At 39.1% G+C, this 15,489-nt stretch overlaps 1 pseudogene; it reads right to left on the bottom strand.

The window, feature by feature from the left end:
- Positions 1–15,275, bottom strand: part of LOC142836417 (forkhead box protein J1 pseudogene) — a 195,103-nt pseudogene extending 179,828 nt beyond the window's left edge.
- Positions 15,276–15,489: the final 214 nt, after the last annotated feature.

Below are 15,489 nucleotides of genomic sequence, written 5' to 3' on the forward strand. Positions count from 1 at the left end.
CTGTGGCATTTCCCAAGGAGTTTGGTGATGACCACTGATCAATCTGATTGAGGCAATTCTTTGATTGTGGTTTCTCTTCCCAGGTGAATCCAGGTTGTGTTAGTAGACAGTAAAAACTCACCAACACCACCTGTCTGTGGGAAAGTTTCTGTATTGTGTTAATTGAGGTGGAAATATGTAACCAGAGATGCTCTTACATTTCTCAACTAGCCACACCTGAATAATCACACAGAAACTATATTAATTACAATGCCAATTGGCCAATAGCTTAGGCTTATTCCTAGCTAGCCAAATTAACCTATTTCTATTATTCTGTGTGTCACCATGAGGCTGTGGCTTACCAGGCAAGGTTCCAGTGTCTGTCTTCTTTAGCAGCTATTGGCATCTCTCTGACTCTGCCTACTATTTCAATATATCTCTTCCAGCCTGGCTATATTCTGCTAAGCCATTGACTAAAACAGCTTTATTCATCAACTAATAAAAGCAACACATATACAGAAGGACATCCCACATCATCTCCCCTTTTCTGTCTAATCAAAAGGGAAAGTTTTAACTTTAACATAATTGCATATATTAAGTAGTTATCAAGCAAAAATTATAATTACAGTATTTAGTCTATTTACATTTGGCAAATTAAGGAAAATACCCTATCATCTATCTTATCTTTGTGAGTCTAAAGTTTCATTTCTAATTTATCTTTTATTATAACTAAGGAAAACTATAATTATCTGTCTTCAACTCTTCAAAGACCCCAAAAGGATATAATATTGCCTAAATAAACAGTGAGTGCATTGTAAACTCTAGAATTGATAGAGATATCTTGCTTCCTAGACAGTCACTCAAAGTTCTACTATAATGTTGGGGCATCCATCCTCAGCCTACAGGCCAACAGTATCTGGCAGAGTTTTCCTTAAAGCAGAAAAATTGAAAGACTATTTCACCTATCTTGGCAGTTTGACAGTCACTTTCTTCTGTGTCCTACAGAATGTCTGGCAGTTTCTTCTGTGAAGCAGGAGCCGTGAAGGACCATCTTGTCTTTTGGAAAGTTCACTTTTCTGTAGGTCCAGCATGTCTGGTTTATACAGCATACCATCAAGCAGTCCAGGCAAGAGCAGTTTCTTGCTCAAATGGCTAGCCTTGTAACATTGAAGGCAAATTCCGTGACAAGTTTCTTCAATGCCCATCAACTTCTCTGAAGTAATTGGTGCTGCCAGAAGCAGACATGTCTCACTGTCAAGAAAAGTCTAAGTTCTTAAAATCTTTTAAATGCCATTTCTGTAGGTCTTTGAAGAATTTAAGATTATCTATCTAATGGAAATATATCTCTATGTATCTCAAAACCTAATTAACTTGACTAAAAGTTTGATTATTATAAATGACTACCTATTAACCTGCATTTCTCAATTATACATTACATTTTAAATAAACTGCACAAACACAATACCTTTAACAAGAGCAGAAAAATATATATATACTATATATAAATATATATAATAATTTTTAATGCTAAGCAAGCATGTCTAGGACCAACTCCGTGACACTGACTGTTTGTTCCACCCAGTCCAATATGGTGGAGGTATGATCACTGCCTCTGCAAGCCATATTCATTGCCCAGTTCCAGGGACACAGAGGGTCTATGTTGCCATTAAGCAAGTTGTAGCACTCTGCTCACAAACCCTATTTAAGTGCTCCATAGCTGGACCTCCCAAAAGGGCCACAGCTGTTCATGACAGTACAAACCAGAAAGTTAGTTTTTAAAGAAGCTGTGCAGCTTTTGCTAACAACACTGAGTCAGGAAGCCTTCTCTTAGAAGGAGTAGTGCCTCTGCTGATCGCCAGCAAACAGAGCCCATCTAAAAAAAATGTGGATACCAAAAAGCTGTGTTTAACTCTGTTCTTTCATGTCTAGAATTCCTTCCCATGCTCTCTCAGTTTTTATGTAGATGTAGTTGTTCCATGCTGGTGCCATTTGTAACCAAAGACTGCTCTTACATTTCCTGAGCGCTCAGACCCAAATAATTACACAAAAACTTTATTAATTACAACACTCCTTGTCCAATAGCTTAGGTGCATTCCTAACAAGCTAGATTAATACATTTCTATTATTCTGTGTATTGCCATGAGGCTGTAACTTACCAGGTAATGTTCCAGTGTCTATCTCCTTCAGCAGTTATATGGCGTCTCTCTGACTTCATATATATATATATATATATATATATATATATATATATATATATATTCCAGCCTGGCAATATTCTGCTAAGCCATTGGCCAAAACAACTTTATTCATCAACCAATAAAAGCAACACATATACAGAAGGACATCCCACATCAGGAATAATCATCTTACATATGATATCTTAAACTAAATAAAAAAAAGAGAAGTTACATGGTGCAGTGACTTCCTGGCTGTAGGCACATATGACCTATGCTTTCACCACCATGCATTCCCCACCATGATGGACTGTACCCCTGAACTTTGAGCCAAGCTAACCTTTCATTAAGTTGCTTTTGTCAGCTATTTTGACACATCAACAGGAAAAAAATAACAGAGCCATTAAGGAAGATTGCTAAGCATGACCTTTGGCCCAGAAGTAGAACCATGAGGCCATGCTACAGGGCTGAGTTGTATCAGATACTATCATAGGGTGTAATATTCAGAGTAGAGAATGGAGCAGTTCTATGCCTGTGGTGGAGTTCAATAAATACAGCAAAATGTCCTCATCATCACCCAGGCTGGAAGCCTGGGATCTCATTTCCCTTACCCTACCTCTCTTCAGTATCCAGTCTCTGTGGACTGTGAGTGGAGCCTTTGTTCTTCTTTTGGGTCTCCTTTCCCCCTCTGTTTCCTTCAATTTGGTCAGTCCTACAACTACATTTTATTTAGACGTTTTCAATACCATTCTAACTGATTGGTGTCACTTGTTTCTCTGTTTTCTTCTTTTATGTTGCTCCTAAGTCAGTTTTTTTAAAACATAAAATTGATTATGCAATATGCATCCCCAAAGTTTTCTTTGGCTCCCTGTGACTTACAGAATAATGACACCATCTCTTTTGGTGTCTTTTCTAGTCCTGTTCTACCTCTCTGGGCATAAAGACCTCCTCTCTACCTATTAGTTAGCATGCTCCATCCACACACTGGAATCTATTCATTTTGTTTCAAGGATTAAACTCAAATCTTTTGGACTCCAATACCTATGAGGTCAATCTCTACATGGTACAGTTGAACCTTATTATGGTCCTACAGTGGACTCTATCTAGAGTATGTTTCTCATTCATGGAAGGACTAATAAACAATAGTTTCTGCATGTCTGGATATCAATTCATTTTCACATTCACATCATATATTACAATATTAATGTATTTGATACAAGTGAGCTCTCTTTTTACAATTAAATACATTAAAATTCTGAGTAAAACAAAACCAGCTCAGAAATACAGACACATACCTCAGGGAAAGAAGAGTAAGAGCCAGATCGTGGGAATAAAATGCAATGGTAAAACCTATATTTTAGTAGAAAAATGAAGCCTAGCTCCATAGAATTTAGCACCAAGTAAGGGGTATAGAAGGTCAGGACTGGGCTAACATTGGGTCATGAAGAAAATGTGTAATCATTGGCCTTAGATAAAGGAAACTGCATTAAAAGCCTGGAATAAGTCTAACAGTGTCTGTGATCTGGCCCATCTGTGAAAATGAGACTATAAAAATATTGACCATAACCACAGGAAAAGGTAACACTGTCAGGAAGCTGTCATTCAACTGACTCTGTTGGGGGTTGGAAGATTCCAGAATTCTAAATTTCAAGTCCATTCCAGAATGGCAGACCTAAATTTTCATTGCTTGTACAAATCTAGAAAATTCAAAAAAATTGACCTAACCTATTACAGCCACAAAACTTGTATTAAAAACAAATAAGGATTTATTAGTAAGGGACCAGCAGTAGTTCAACATTCATGAATATTCCCAGCAAATACAGCACCCATGGTGGCCTTATAATAAATTATTATGTACATCAGGGAAAAGCAATTAACCATACATCAGAGAAATAATGACAGGAGAGAGTTTAGGTCATCAAAACAAGGATCAGTAGAGTCAGTTTTGATACAGAAAAGGATGTTAACTTCAAAAGGATCCCAGAACTATCCTTGGAAACAAAAACCTACTTGTTATAGTTTTAACTATGTATTTGCCTATCAGGTCAACAAGGGGACAAGGAGTGAACTAAAGATAGTTCATCTTCCTTGTCAGCATGACTGGATCTAGAATTACCTAGAAGACATGCAACTGTGCATGTCTGTGAGGAAATTGCCAGTGAGGTTAACTAAGAAGAACTGCTTGAATGTGAACAGCACTATCCTATGGGCAGGATGCTGAAGTGATAAAGTAGGAAAAGGAGATGTCCAACAGAATGTCAGCATTCATCTCTCTCTTCTTTCTGACTGTGGGCATTTCTATCTTTATATTTTCCAAGTAATGATGGATTGTATCCCCACTATGATGGACTGTATCCTCACCATGATGAACTGTATCCCCAACTTGATGGGTTGTATTCCCAACATGATGGGCTGTATCCCAAAAACATGATGAACTGTATCCCCACCATGATGAACTGTATCCACACCATGATGGGCTGTATTCTCACCATGATAGATTGTATTCCCATCATGATGGACTGTATTCCCACCATCATGGACTTTATCCTCATCTCATGAATTGTATCCCCACCATCATGGACTGTATCTCCATCCCATGAATTGTATCCCCATGATCATGGACTATATCCTCGCAAGCCAGAATCCAAAATAAGTCCTTCTCTTACACTTTTATTGTTGGATATTTAGTTTACAACAATGAGAGAAGTAATTAATACATTACCAAAAGTACAAAGGCACATTTCCTCTCAAATTTTCCTTTCCTGGCATTCGTTTGAGTCTTCAGTGTGGCTTCCTACTACCGATTTTTAAATTCTTTGCTCTGTGAGTACCTTTGTCAATTTACTCAGCAAAAATAACTCTTTGTTTCCATGTGGGTGTATTTTTTCCTTGTATCACATAGAAGCTACAGTAGCTTAATAGTTACAAAATTTGGTTCTGTAATTTAATTCATGAGTTTATCCTGATTCTGCCACTTAGTAATTAAATAACTTTGACCTTACGCTTGAACCTTAAACTCTTTTTAATGCAAACTGAAAATAATAGCATGACTTATAAAAAGATCTATGAGATGGTACCATAAACTCTCAACCTAGGGCCTGGCTCAGAAAAGTATTGGTAAATGTTATTCATTAGTATTCATGCTAATTACCTGGAACACAAGCTCATAATCCTTACAACAACCTTGTAAAATAACACTACTACCTCCATGGTACATAATGGGAAACGGTTCGCAGAGGTTATTGAGTAATCTGCCAAAGGTAACACTTCTACCAAGAGGCAGAGCTAGAGCATGCACTCTGAAACCTACCAGGTTAACCTCTCCATGGCACTGCCAAACTTCCTCAGGGTCACCTAGCAGCCACCCTCCATTGAAAATATACACTATCTACTAACTCACCAAGGACGGGCAGCAATGAAAATTCATTTCATACTTCTCTTTATTGCACTTTAAATAGATGTCTGAAAGGACAAGAAGCACAAGGAAGACTCTCACGTGCTCTGTAACAGAACGATCTTACCAGGCAAGATTACTACAATGCATGAGTAAGGAGAGAGCATTTAACCTGAGACTTAAAGTCCTACAAGGAGCTCATTAGAACACATTGTGAAGATGCTGTGTGGTGGAATTGCCTAACTACTGGAAAGATGAAGCTATGCCAGAATGGTTGGGGAAGGAGAGGCAGATGAGGGAAGTGACCAGCACAAAGCAAGAGCCAGGAGTGTTGATTAAAGGCCATGAGGTGTTCAGAGTGCACCAAGTGTATGGGAAGCCCCTGAAGCTGCTTAAGCTGGGGAGGGTGTGATCTGACGACATTTTTGAGGCTTTAGCCTCCACGTATAACAGAAGGGACTTCACAGCCAGCATGGAACTTACCAAGAAAACAAGCAGAAAATCACGGCAATGTGTTGGTAAGGACAGGAAGGCAGCAGAGGGAGATGAGAGGGGCTAGAAACAGACCATTGGGAGAGAATGAAGTGTTGCTGAGGGTTGCAGAGATTCTGATAGAAAAGGCTCGACCGTTCAAGATTGCTCACTCTATATCTTGCACTGATGTTCCATCAGTGTATTGGTTGCTTCTGGAGTCTGTGCTTGCTCCCAACCAATGATCCATAAGTAGACATAAGAGTCGCACGAAGAAGGTGGATGCTGGAGCCAGTGAGGATGAAAAAGTCCTATGGAAATTGTCAACTGCCTCCCCCAACGAAAGAGCTTCTTCATAGTACAGAGTTTTATCTTACCTGGTACATGCCCCAGCATTAATTAATAATGCCTATTATGTATTACACATTATATGCAATTCACAAATATATTTTCAAATCAACTAAATTACTTAGGACAAAGCCAGTGTCATCTCGAAGTCAAAATCTGTCTCCCTATTGCTTTGTTCCCGTTTTATCTCCGTGTTCCCCTCTCTTCCACATAACTAGTATTTTTTTTTTTTACTTGCCGACAGACTTTAACATTTAGCAATGACCAAAACAAAAGGGAAAAGTGGTTCAGAGAGAAAATCAGCAGTTCTGTTCAATAATCGCCAATTGTTTCCCTGACAGCATCCAGACAAATCGTCTAAGTCACAAATGCATTTGTGACCCTCATTTTGGAAGGGCTTCTCTAATCTCAGGGATTGGAATTGAACTTCAAAAATGGGTATCAAGGTCTTTGGGGGCCCCTCAATTTGCTGTTCTGACACCCTAGTGGCTGAATGGCTACCATCCTTTTTCATTCGCTTAATAAAAATAACACGAAAAACTATAATAGCCAAATTTCTTCTCTCAAATGCCAATGTAGAGAGCGGTCCTTCCCAAACTCCAAGGCAGTAAAAAGGCGACTTTGAACAATGCTTTATTTTTGCTTCATTTATTTCTCAATTTTTATCCCCAGATTAGATATATGCCTCTAGGAAAGGAGACAATGCTGGGAACTGCAGGGTAGTTTGATGTCACGGAGCAGATTAAGCAAAGAATTATCTATAATCACCACCGGGTCCCCATATCCATCATTCATCCCATGTCTTTGTGCAGGAGAGTCAAAGGTAGCCTGCATTTAAAATGAAAAGAAAAATCACCCTGTGACTGGAGAGAGATTCAAGGACTGCTCTCTCTCTCTCTCTCTCTCTCTCTCTCTCTCTCTCTCTCTCTCTCTCTCTCTCTCTCTCTTTCTCTCTCTCTCTTCTTTTAGGAAATATCAGATGAAGTAACTCTCATTGGATAAAATAAAATGTTGGTGAAAATAGCTATGGAGACTGAAATACGTATTCTTATTAATTTTATACTATGATCACTTTGGAGTTTTTACTAGTCAGTCTTAACATTTCACTTGCATGCAAACACGCACGAAGCATGAATCCAAACTACAGATGTTTTCTAGAAATATTAAATATATATAATTGGCAAAGAGTATCCCTGTTTGGGATACTGTTAGGGAACATTTAGACCTGAATTTCAGGACCTGTACAAATAAACAACCAAGTATGTCTATTACAAATGTGTATTGATTGTCTGAATAATGAGGTATTTTAAAGGATATACTGTTTGTGAATGTTTCAATAAATCCTATGTGTTTTGAAGAGAAATCTCACAGCCTCATAACATGGCCTTAAATTTATTCCAATGTAATATGTACATTGGAAGAGTAAATGTAATTAAAATGGAGAGTGATTATGTGCCTTCTGCTCAGATACAATGAGAAAACACATGCATTTCAAACGACCAAGAATGTCATGCTGAAACTGAGTCGCACCATTAGATTTAACCATGATGCATTGTAGGTCCAGTTGCCCAGGAAAAGAAAAGTCGTGGGTATGTTTGTGTTTCCCAGCAATACTGAATATCCAATGAGCTGCAGCACAGTTGTGCGAACAAAGGGGAGGCCCACACACTATATTCAGACCGACTTACAATATATTTGTGAGTCATATGTAACCAACTCATTAATTCCTAAGGCACAGAATCTTTCAAGGTCTGAAGACCCATATTGAAGCATTCTACATTGCAAACATTGTCTGTCATTCTGCAGTATTTATATGACTGCAGAAAACTATGTCTATACAATGTGTCATATATATATATATATATATATATATATATATATATATATACACATATATACATACAGTGTGTGGAAAGAATAAACATCAAAGTGAAATGCCATTCACTGAGAATGCTTATCTCATTGTGTAGATTATAATCCAAGTGAAACATACATTTAAAATCTCTCATATAACCTCCCCCAAGGATACCCACAAGTAGGTACACATTAGATAAACACTGGGATTTTCTTTTTTTGTTTTTGTTAGTTTGCTTTGAGAACCATGATGACTAAGATTTGTTTAGCCCTTAGCACATAAGCAGGACACTTTAAGGCGGATTGGTGACATTTATAACTCCACTCATTTCTTCTCCATCAGGATGATGAGCTCCACAGTGAAAGCGCTCACGGAAAAAACACAAGAATCTGCGACCTATGCCCATAGCCTATATGGTGGAAGGAGAGGATGGGTCCTGCAAGTTATCCTCAGACCTACACATGCTTACCATGGCACACAAGCACCCACACTTACACACACACAAACACACTCACACACACAAACATGTACACACACGTTCATTCACACACGCACACTAAAGAATATTGAAATTCAAATCATAGGAATTCATAGAGAAAGACAAAAATGGGACCTCGTCTACTTCCAAAGTAAAACATTTGTTAAATAAAAAAATTTAAACTCTAATTAAAAACATTTGCAATAAATATCAAAATTGCTCTCACTGTATGCACAGTGAAAGTAATCAAAAGTTAGAGAGAACTAGAGAAAAGAGAAATAAAATAACATTTACAGAGATGTAGACTTCACTTCAGAGTCTTGTATTTAAATACCAGAAAAGTGTAAAGAATAATAAAATATGTATTCCGCCACTTCAAAATTCTCCCTGTCCTAGAAAAATACATTCAGCTGTGCTCACAGTTCAATTCGTCTCTTTAGTATAAATTCCCACTACATCTTCACCCTATATATTTTTTTAAGTCTGTACATATGCAAATATATCACTCAGCACTAAGTAGGCAGACTTTCACAAGCAGGTGTCATATGATATATACCCAATCAAGTGCTTATTTCTCGCAACAAAAATACATCCCGACTTAATTTAGGGGATTAGAATCAGAGTGTGGGGGCGGGTTGTTGCTGGCCAGTGCTCACCCTTAAGAATTATCTCCTATAATTGGATTCCATTGAGATGAATCCCCCAAAAGACCCGAGAGCGAACAGGTAGGAGGTAAAGATCTGTTAGGTCAAACCTGGCTCAGCAGCGCACCATCTGTGTAATCTCACACCTGGCTACAGGTTTACTTTCTACACCTCCGTCTACCCCTTCATAAAATGAGTGCCCGGGTACTTCATCATACCGTGTAAGAGTCTTAGAATAATTCAGTGAGATAACACAACATAAATCACCACAGACGCTGCCTGCCACATAGTCGGTGCTCAGTGAGTATTATTTATCATGTAACTGTTCATATTTAATTAAATTCCCAAATGTACTATACTAGTATCTGTTTTATTATCCAGGGAAACCTCTAGAACGGTGTTTCTGAACTTATGGATTGTAACCCCTCTGTGGGGGGGGGGGTCCAACAACCCTTCCACAGGGGTCACATTATCAGATATCCTGAATATCAGATATTTACATTACAATTCATAACAGTAGCAAATTGCAGTTATGAAGTAGCAATAAAATCATTTTATGGCTGGGGGTCACCACAACATAGGAAACTGTAGGACTGCAGCGTTAGGAAGGTTAAAGGCCATTGATCTAGAACAAGATCACTTTCCTAAGGGGCTTCCAGTACAAAAATATTAACTGAGCAAGTGTGAGGACCGGAGTTCAAGTCCTTTAAATGCACCTAACAATGAGCATGGTGTTGGAAATCAGATGCTCCCTCAGTCTGCCCTTGGTGACTTCAGCGAGCCTGCATCTAGCTACATCATCCCAAATCTTTAAAACATCCCTGTCATAGTTCTCTCTCTCTCTCTCTCTCTCTCTCTCTCTCTCTCTCTCTCTCTCTCTCTCTCTCTCTCTCTCAGATGGCCTTTCACTTTCCCCTCCCCCAGGGAGCCTCTATGGTGTGATCTATGCAGCCTACCTTGACCAAGACCCCCCCACCCCAAGGCACTCTGCCGCTAAATCCTAACTTTGGCTCCATTGTTAAATCCTTATACATGGCAGCACACATGTGGAATCTCAGCATACCTACAGTGAAATGGCAGGCAGAGACAGAAACATTCCCAGAAGTTTTTGAGTAGATTAGCCTGGCATAAGCAGCAAACCAGGAGACCCTCTCTTAAACAAAAATGAAAGTCTAGCAACGACACTCAAGGTTGTCTGTCCTCGGAGTCCATACTCACACTGTCACACGCACCCGCACTCACATACATGAAGGAATGAAGGAATGAAGGAATGAATGAATACACACGTGTGTGTACACAAAAGATTGTTTTCCTCCCTTGAAGAAGTCAGCAATATATTTACGTGTTCCTTCCATGTATACAAAGTATTCTATGTACAAAATTATTCTCATTTACTTTCTTAAAAACAAGAATATCTGGTTAATACTAACTTAACAAAATTTTGTCATTCCATACTTCTGCTTAAATTTTTTAATGCAATACCACAGTTTATGAAAGTAGTGCTTAAGGGTTAGTAATTATTGCTCTTAAAAATAATTATAAAATAATTCTGTGCAGCATTTTTACCTGTGAAAATTAATTGGCCAAGTATTAATGCTGCCACTGTTGTTTTTATTTTTGCTGAGCTCCATTTGTCAGACAGTATATGAAGTGATTATAATATATTATATTATATTATAATATTATATTATATTATATTATATTATATTATATTGTGTTTTTTAACTTTCAAGAAGCCTAAATCATTGGACTAAGTATATCGGTGATCATTTTGTCATCTAAAAATTATGTATTATTTTTTATTATTGCTGAGGTTTATTATCAGTGAAGAGGCAAAACAGTCAGTTATTTCAAACACCTACCCTTAAACCACTCAGGAGATGGATCTCTTTTCCCAGAATGCCACACATAGACACTTAATGCAATCCTCCACCGGTACGATTACAAAATGCACGCTGCTTCCCTCTTGTCTTGAGCCTTCCACGTGTCAGATTAATGGCACCTGTCATGACAGGTGACTTTAAAAAGATGATGGCTCCAGTAGCTCAGTGTGTAGCTTCTGCTAACAAACGTGCCCAAGTCCCAACCCACCAACCAGGCTCTAGCTGAGTGTCCTTAAGAGAGATGAGAGATGTCACTTTGCCTTAGACCTCAGGGCATCTGTCTCAGAGAGCAGTCAAGAAGTCTGATGAGATGAGGCTGCCAATGCTTGAACAGAGCCTGGTGGCAGATAGGATTATCATTGTTGGGACTCACTGCAGGACAATGGGACTAGGGTCTTCTACTAGGATACTCGATAATTAGGTGAAAATAGTTGCAAGAGAACTGAGGTCCTGAAAGTCCCCTAAAGCCTTCAGTGACAGCTCAAATCTTCTTTCCCAGCCCAATTACCACAGCATATGCCCTCTGTATGAGGACCAAGCTCTTCTCCAAGAAATCCACACTCAGAACCAGAGAGAAAACACACAAGCATAAAGGGAGGGAGCTGACATGCGTCAGGCTTCTCTAGATCTTCATGAGGAGGAATTACCCAACCCATGTTGTCACGAGATCTCTAAAGAATTGTCAATCAATGCCTCCTGCCAGATCCCAAAGGCCACAGGCAACATCTACACAGTTCCTCACTATGAAATCCTCCTCCATATGCCTCAAAACTCCAGAGGAGAGATTCAAACTGGAAAGATCTATTTTCTTGCGAGAGTTTATGTGCGAAACGCCAGGGTACTAAGACTGAGAAACAGTGCTGATAATTACAGCGAGGCTGGGAAACTCCTGCCACTCAGTGGCTAGCCAGGAATGCAAATAAAAAGACGGGAGGGGATGCTTTCTACCGAGGGGCCATTTTGCTTCCTTGGTTCCTCATAGTTTTATAAGTTCTCAATTATAGTCTGAAAACAGAAGCATCTTATTTTGGCAGATTCATTAATATCTGATTTATATCCAGCTTCTCATACCTGAGGTAGCTATACAGAATGTTTTAATTCTGGCTTGTAAAAAAATGTTTTTAAAGGACGCATTCTTCATGCTTGGATCATCTATAATTACAGTGTACAGATCTATGTTTGGACATCGGGGCCAGAAGGCTCTCTTCATGACAGCATTAGGTTGAGAGCCCATTATTAGCTCTGGGCTGTGCAGAGCACAGCCTTGTCTAGTCCATTAACCCACTCACATTCCTGTCTCATGCCTCAGCCAAGCGTTAGGACATGCTTGATGTCTGCCTTTCCGTTCCCATGAGCACTCACAACATGAATGATGAATGTTTCTCCTTCTTAGCATGTTTTTTTTTTCTTGTGAACAGTCAATATACCCTTTTGGTTATTTTTGACTCAACGATGTGTTTTTAAGGTTAACCTTTCAGTTTTTTGAGACAAGATTTCTCTGTGTAACAGCCTAGCTGTCCTGGAAGTAGCTCTTGTAGACCAGACTGGCTTTGGACTCACAGAGATCCACCTGCCTCTGCCTCCCGAGTGCTGGGATTGAAAGCACGTGCCACCACCACCCCACTCAAGGTTAACCTAATTCAAGCCGGGCAGTGGTAGCTCACACCTTTAATCCCAACACTCGGGAGGCAGAGGCAGGCAGATCTCTGTGAGTTCGAGGCCAACCTGGTCTACAAGAGCGAGTTCCAGGACAGGCTCCAAAGCTACAGAGAAACCCTGTCTCGAAAAACAAAACAAAATAAAACAAAAGACAAACAAACAAACAAAAAACACCACGAACACCGAATTCTTTGATTTGGGATGCAGTAAGAACAACTCTGAGTGTATGCTCGCTGTATCCATTCCTGTCTCACTTCTCCACACAGGAATGTCTTCATGTGGTATGGTGGTTAATCTTTAACGTCAACCTGACTGTCATGGAAGTCACATAGAAGACATTCCTCTAGGCATGTCTGTGAGGACATTTCCAGAGAGGTTTCGCTGAGGAGGGAAGACCCAAGTATCACAGCACACACGGGCTGTGGTCCCAGACTGGATAAGAAAGAAGAAAGCAGGTGGAGAAGACAGCACTCATTGCTCCCCAATTTTCTCACTGGGGATGCAATGTGACCAGCCACATCATGCTCTCATCGCCATACACTGCCCCCTCAAACCATGACTCAGAATAAACTCTTCCTTCCTTAAGTTGCCACTGTCAAGTGTTTTGCCACCCAATGAAAAAAGTAACTGATGCATCAGGGTACCTGTGATCCAAACCAGGCTGCTTTTGCAAGAGAATGTTGGTACTACTCGATAGCTCATATGGTCACCTGCTGAAAGACTTTTAGGGGTTCTCCACGACAAAACAATGATCGCGTCTCTCTGTGAAATTGCCTACCAGACCCTGGGATTAGCCAACATTCCCAACAGTCTACAGTCTCCACTCCCAAATATTTTCATTATCATGTTTAGCTGCACGTAGGTTAAGAGTTTCTCTGAAAGGGGGGAGGGGAGTGGAGGGAGGGAAGGGAAAAAGGAGGTGGGGAGGAGGCAGAAATTTTTAATAAAATAAATAAATAAATAAAAATAAAAAAGTTTCTCTTTTATTTATAAAAATTTCTCTTAAACATATCTCAAAGAAAATTAGCTTGAATATACAAACATCATTAAATGCATTGAGAAATGAAACTTTCTCAGATACGGCCAGAAACTAAATGCATTCTGCAAACCATATATTCATTTTTATGCACAGTGAAGGATGAATTGGTAGATTCTTAGATATGAACCTCCCCCAAATCTTTTCTTAATTAATACATAATTAATTATATCTACATTTGGTGGATATAACGGTTGTTGGTCTAGAATCCGTAGCTTGTACCTACAAACTAGGAAATCACCTCTTCCCTGATCCATCCTAAAAGTATGAAAAAATACTATTTGTGACAACTATTGCTATTTATTAATTTACTTACATAAATATACTGCACGTAAGCCTTCCTGTGTCAGAGACTCTGCTAAATCCCTGAGATTATTCTCTTATGGGCCCAAAATTCATTTTATTTTATCCATTTGCTTGAAAAGCACAGGCAAGCATAGGAAAACCTCAATCAGAATACTGTCCCACCCATTCCACCTCAAACCTGTCTAATACTGTGGCATAAAATCCAAACCTTATTGTTGAGGTTTATTAAGAAACAAAACTTTATGACAGTTTTACACACAAATATACCTCGAAAGTATTACTAAAGCAAATGCTTTGATAAATTGAATATCAGAAGAAAACGAGTCACAAGGATATTTTTTGGTCCCTGAATATATATGAAAGTTATGCTTACATTATATAGTATTCTGTTAGCTGAGAAATGTTATCATGTCTCAGATGTACATACTGCCTTTAGAACAGTGTTCCTAGATGTTAAAGCTCATCCTGACCTCCAGCAAGTGCGGCCTTCCATGCTGGCGAAGGGTCTTGCCTTGATGTTGGTGACTCCTGACAGACCAGGGTGGTGGTTGCTGAAGGTTGGAGTGGCTGAGCCAACTTCTTAAAACAAGACATCAGTAAGAGTTTCCCACGTCAATTGATTTTTCCTTTCATGAAAGATTTGCTGGTAGTACGTGATGGTGTTTGGTACCATTTATCCACCATAGAGCTTCTTTCGTAATTGTGTGTTAATCATCTCCAACCCTGTTTCTGTTTTAGCAACTGAGTTTATGTAATATTCTAAATCCTCTGTTGTCATTTCAATAATGAGTGACCATCTCAGAACACAACTTTATTTGCTTATCTGAAAGAATCAATTATTCATCTAACCCAACTCCATCAGGAAATTGTAACACATCCTGTTCGCATCTTCAGGCTCTGTTTCTACTTCTACTACATCTGCAGTTATTTCCTCGACCAGAGTCTTAAACTCCTCAGATTCCTCCGTGAGGGTTGAGGTCAAGTTCTTCCAACCCCCTATTCCTGCTGTCGTTCTGATCTCCTCCCATGACTCAGAAGTGTTTTCCATGGCATCTAGCATGTGAATGCTTTCCAGATTTTCAATGAATATTACTCAGATCCATCAGAAGAAGAAGAATGATAGCCTTAATGATATAGAATATATTTCTTAATAAGCGGTGGATGTTAAAATGATTCCTTGATCCACTGAATGTAAAATGGGTGCAATATTAGCAGAGAAACAACACAAGTTTCAGTATGCATCCATCAGAATTCTTGGCCAA

Source organism: Microtus pennsylvanicus, chromosome 16 (genome assembly GCF_037038515.1).
Source record: "Microtus pennsylvanicus isolate mMicPen1 chromosome 16, mMicPen1.hap1, whole genome shotgun sequence".
In the NCBI taxonomy this organism is placed as follows: Eukaryota; Metazoa; Chordata; class Mammalia; order Rodentia; family Cricetidae; genus Microtus; species Microtus pennsylvanicus.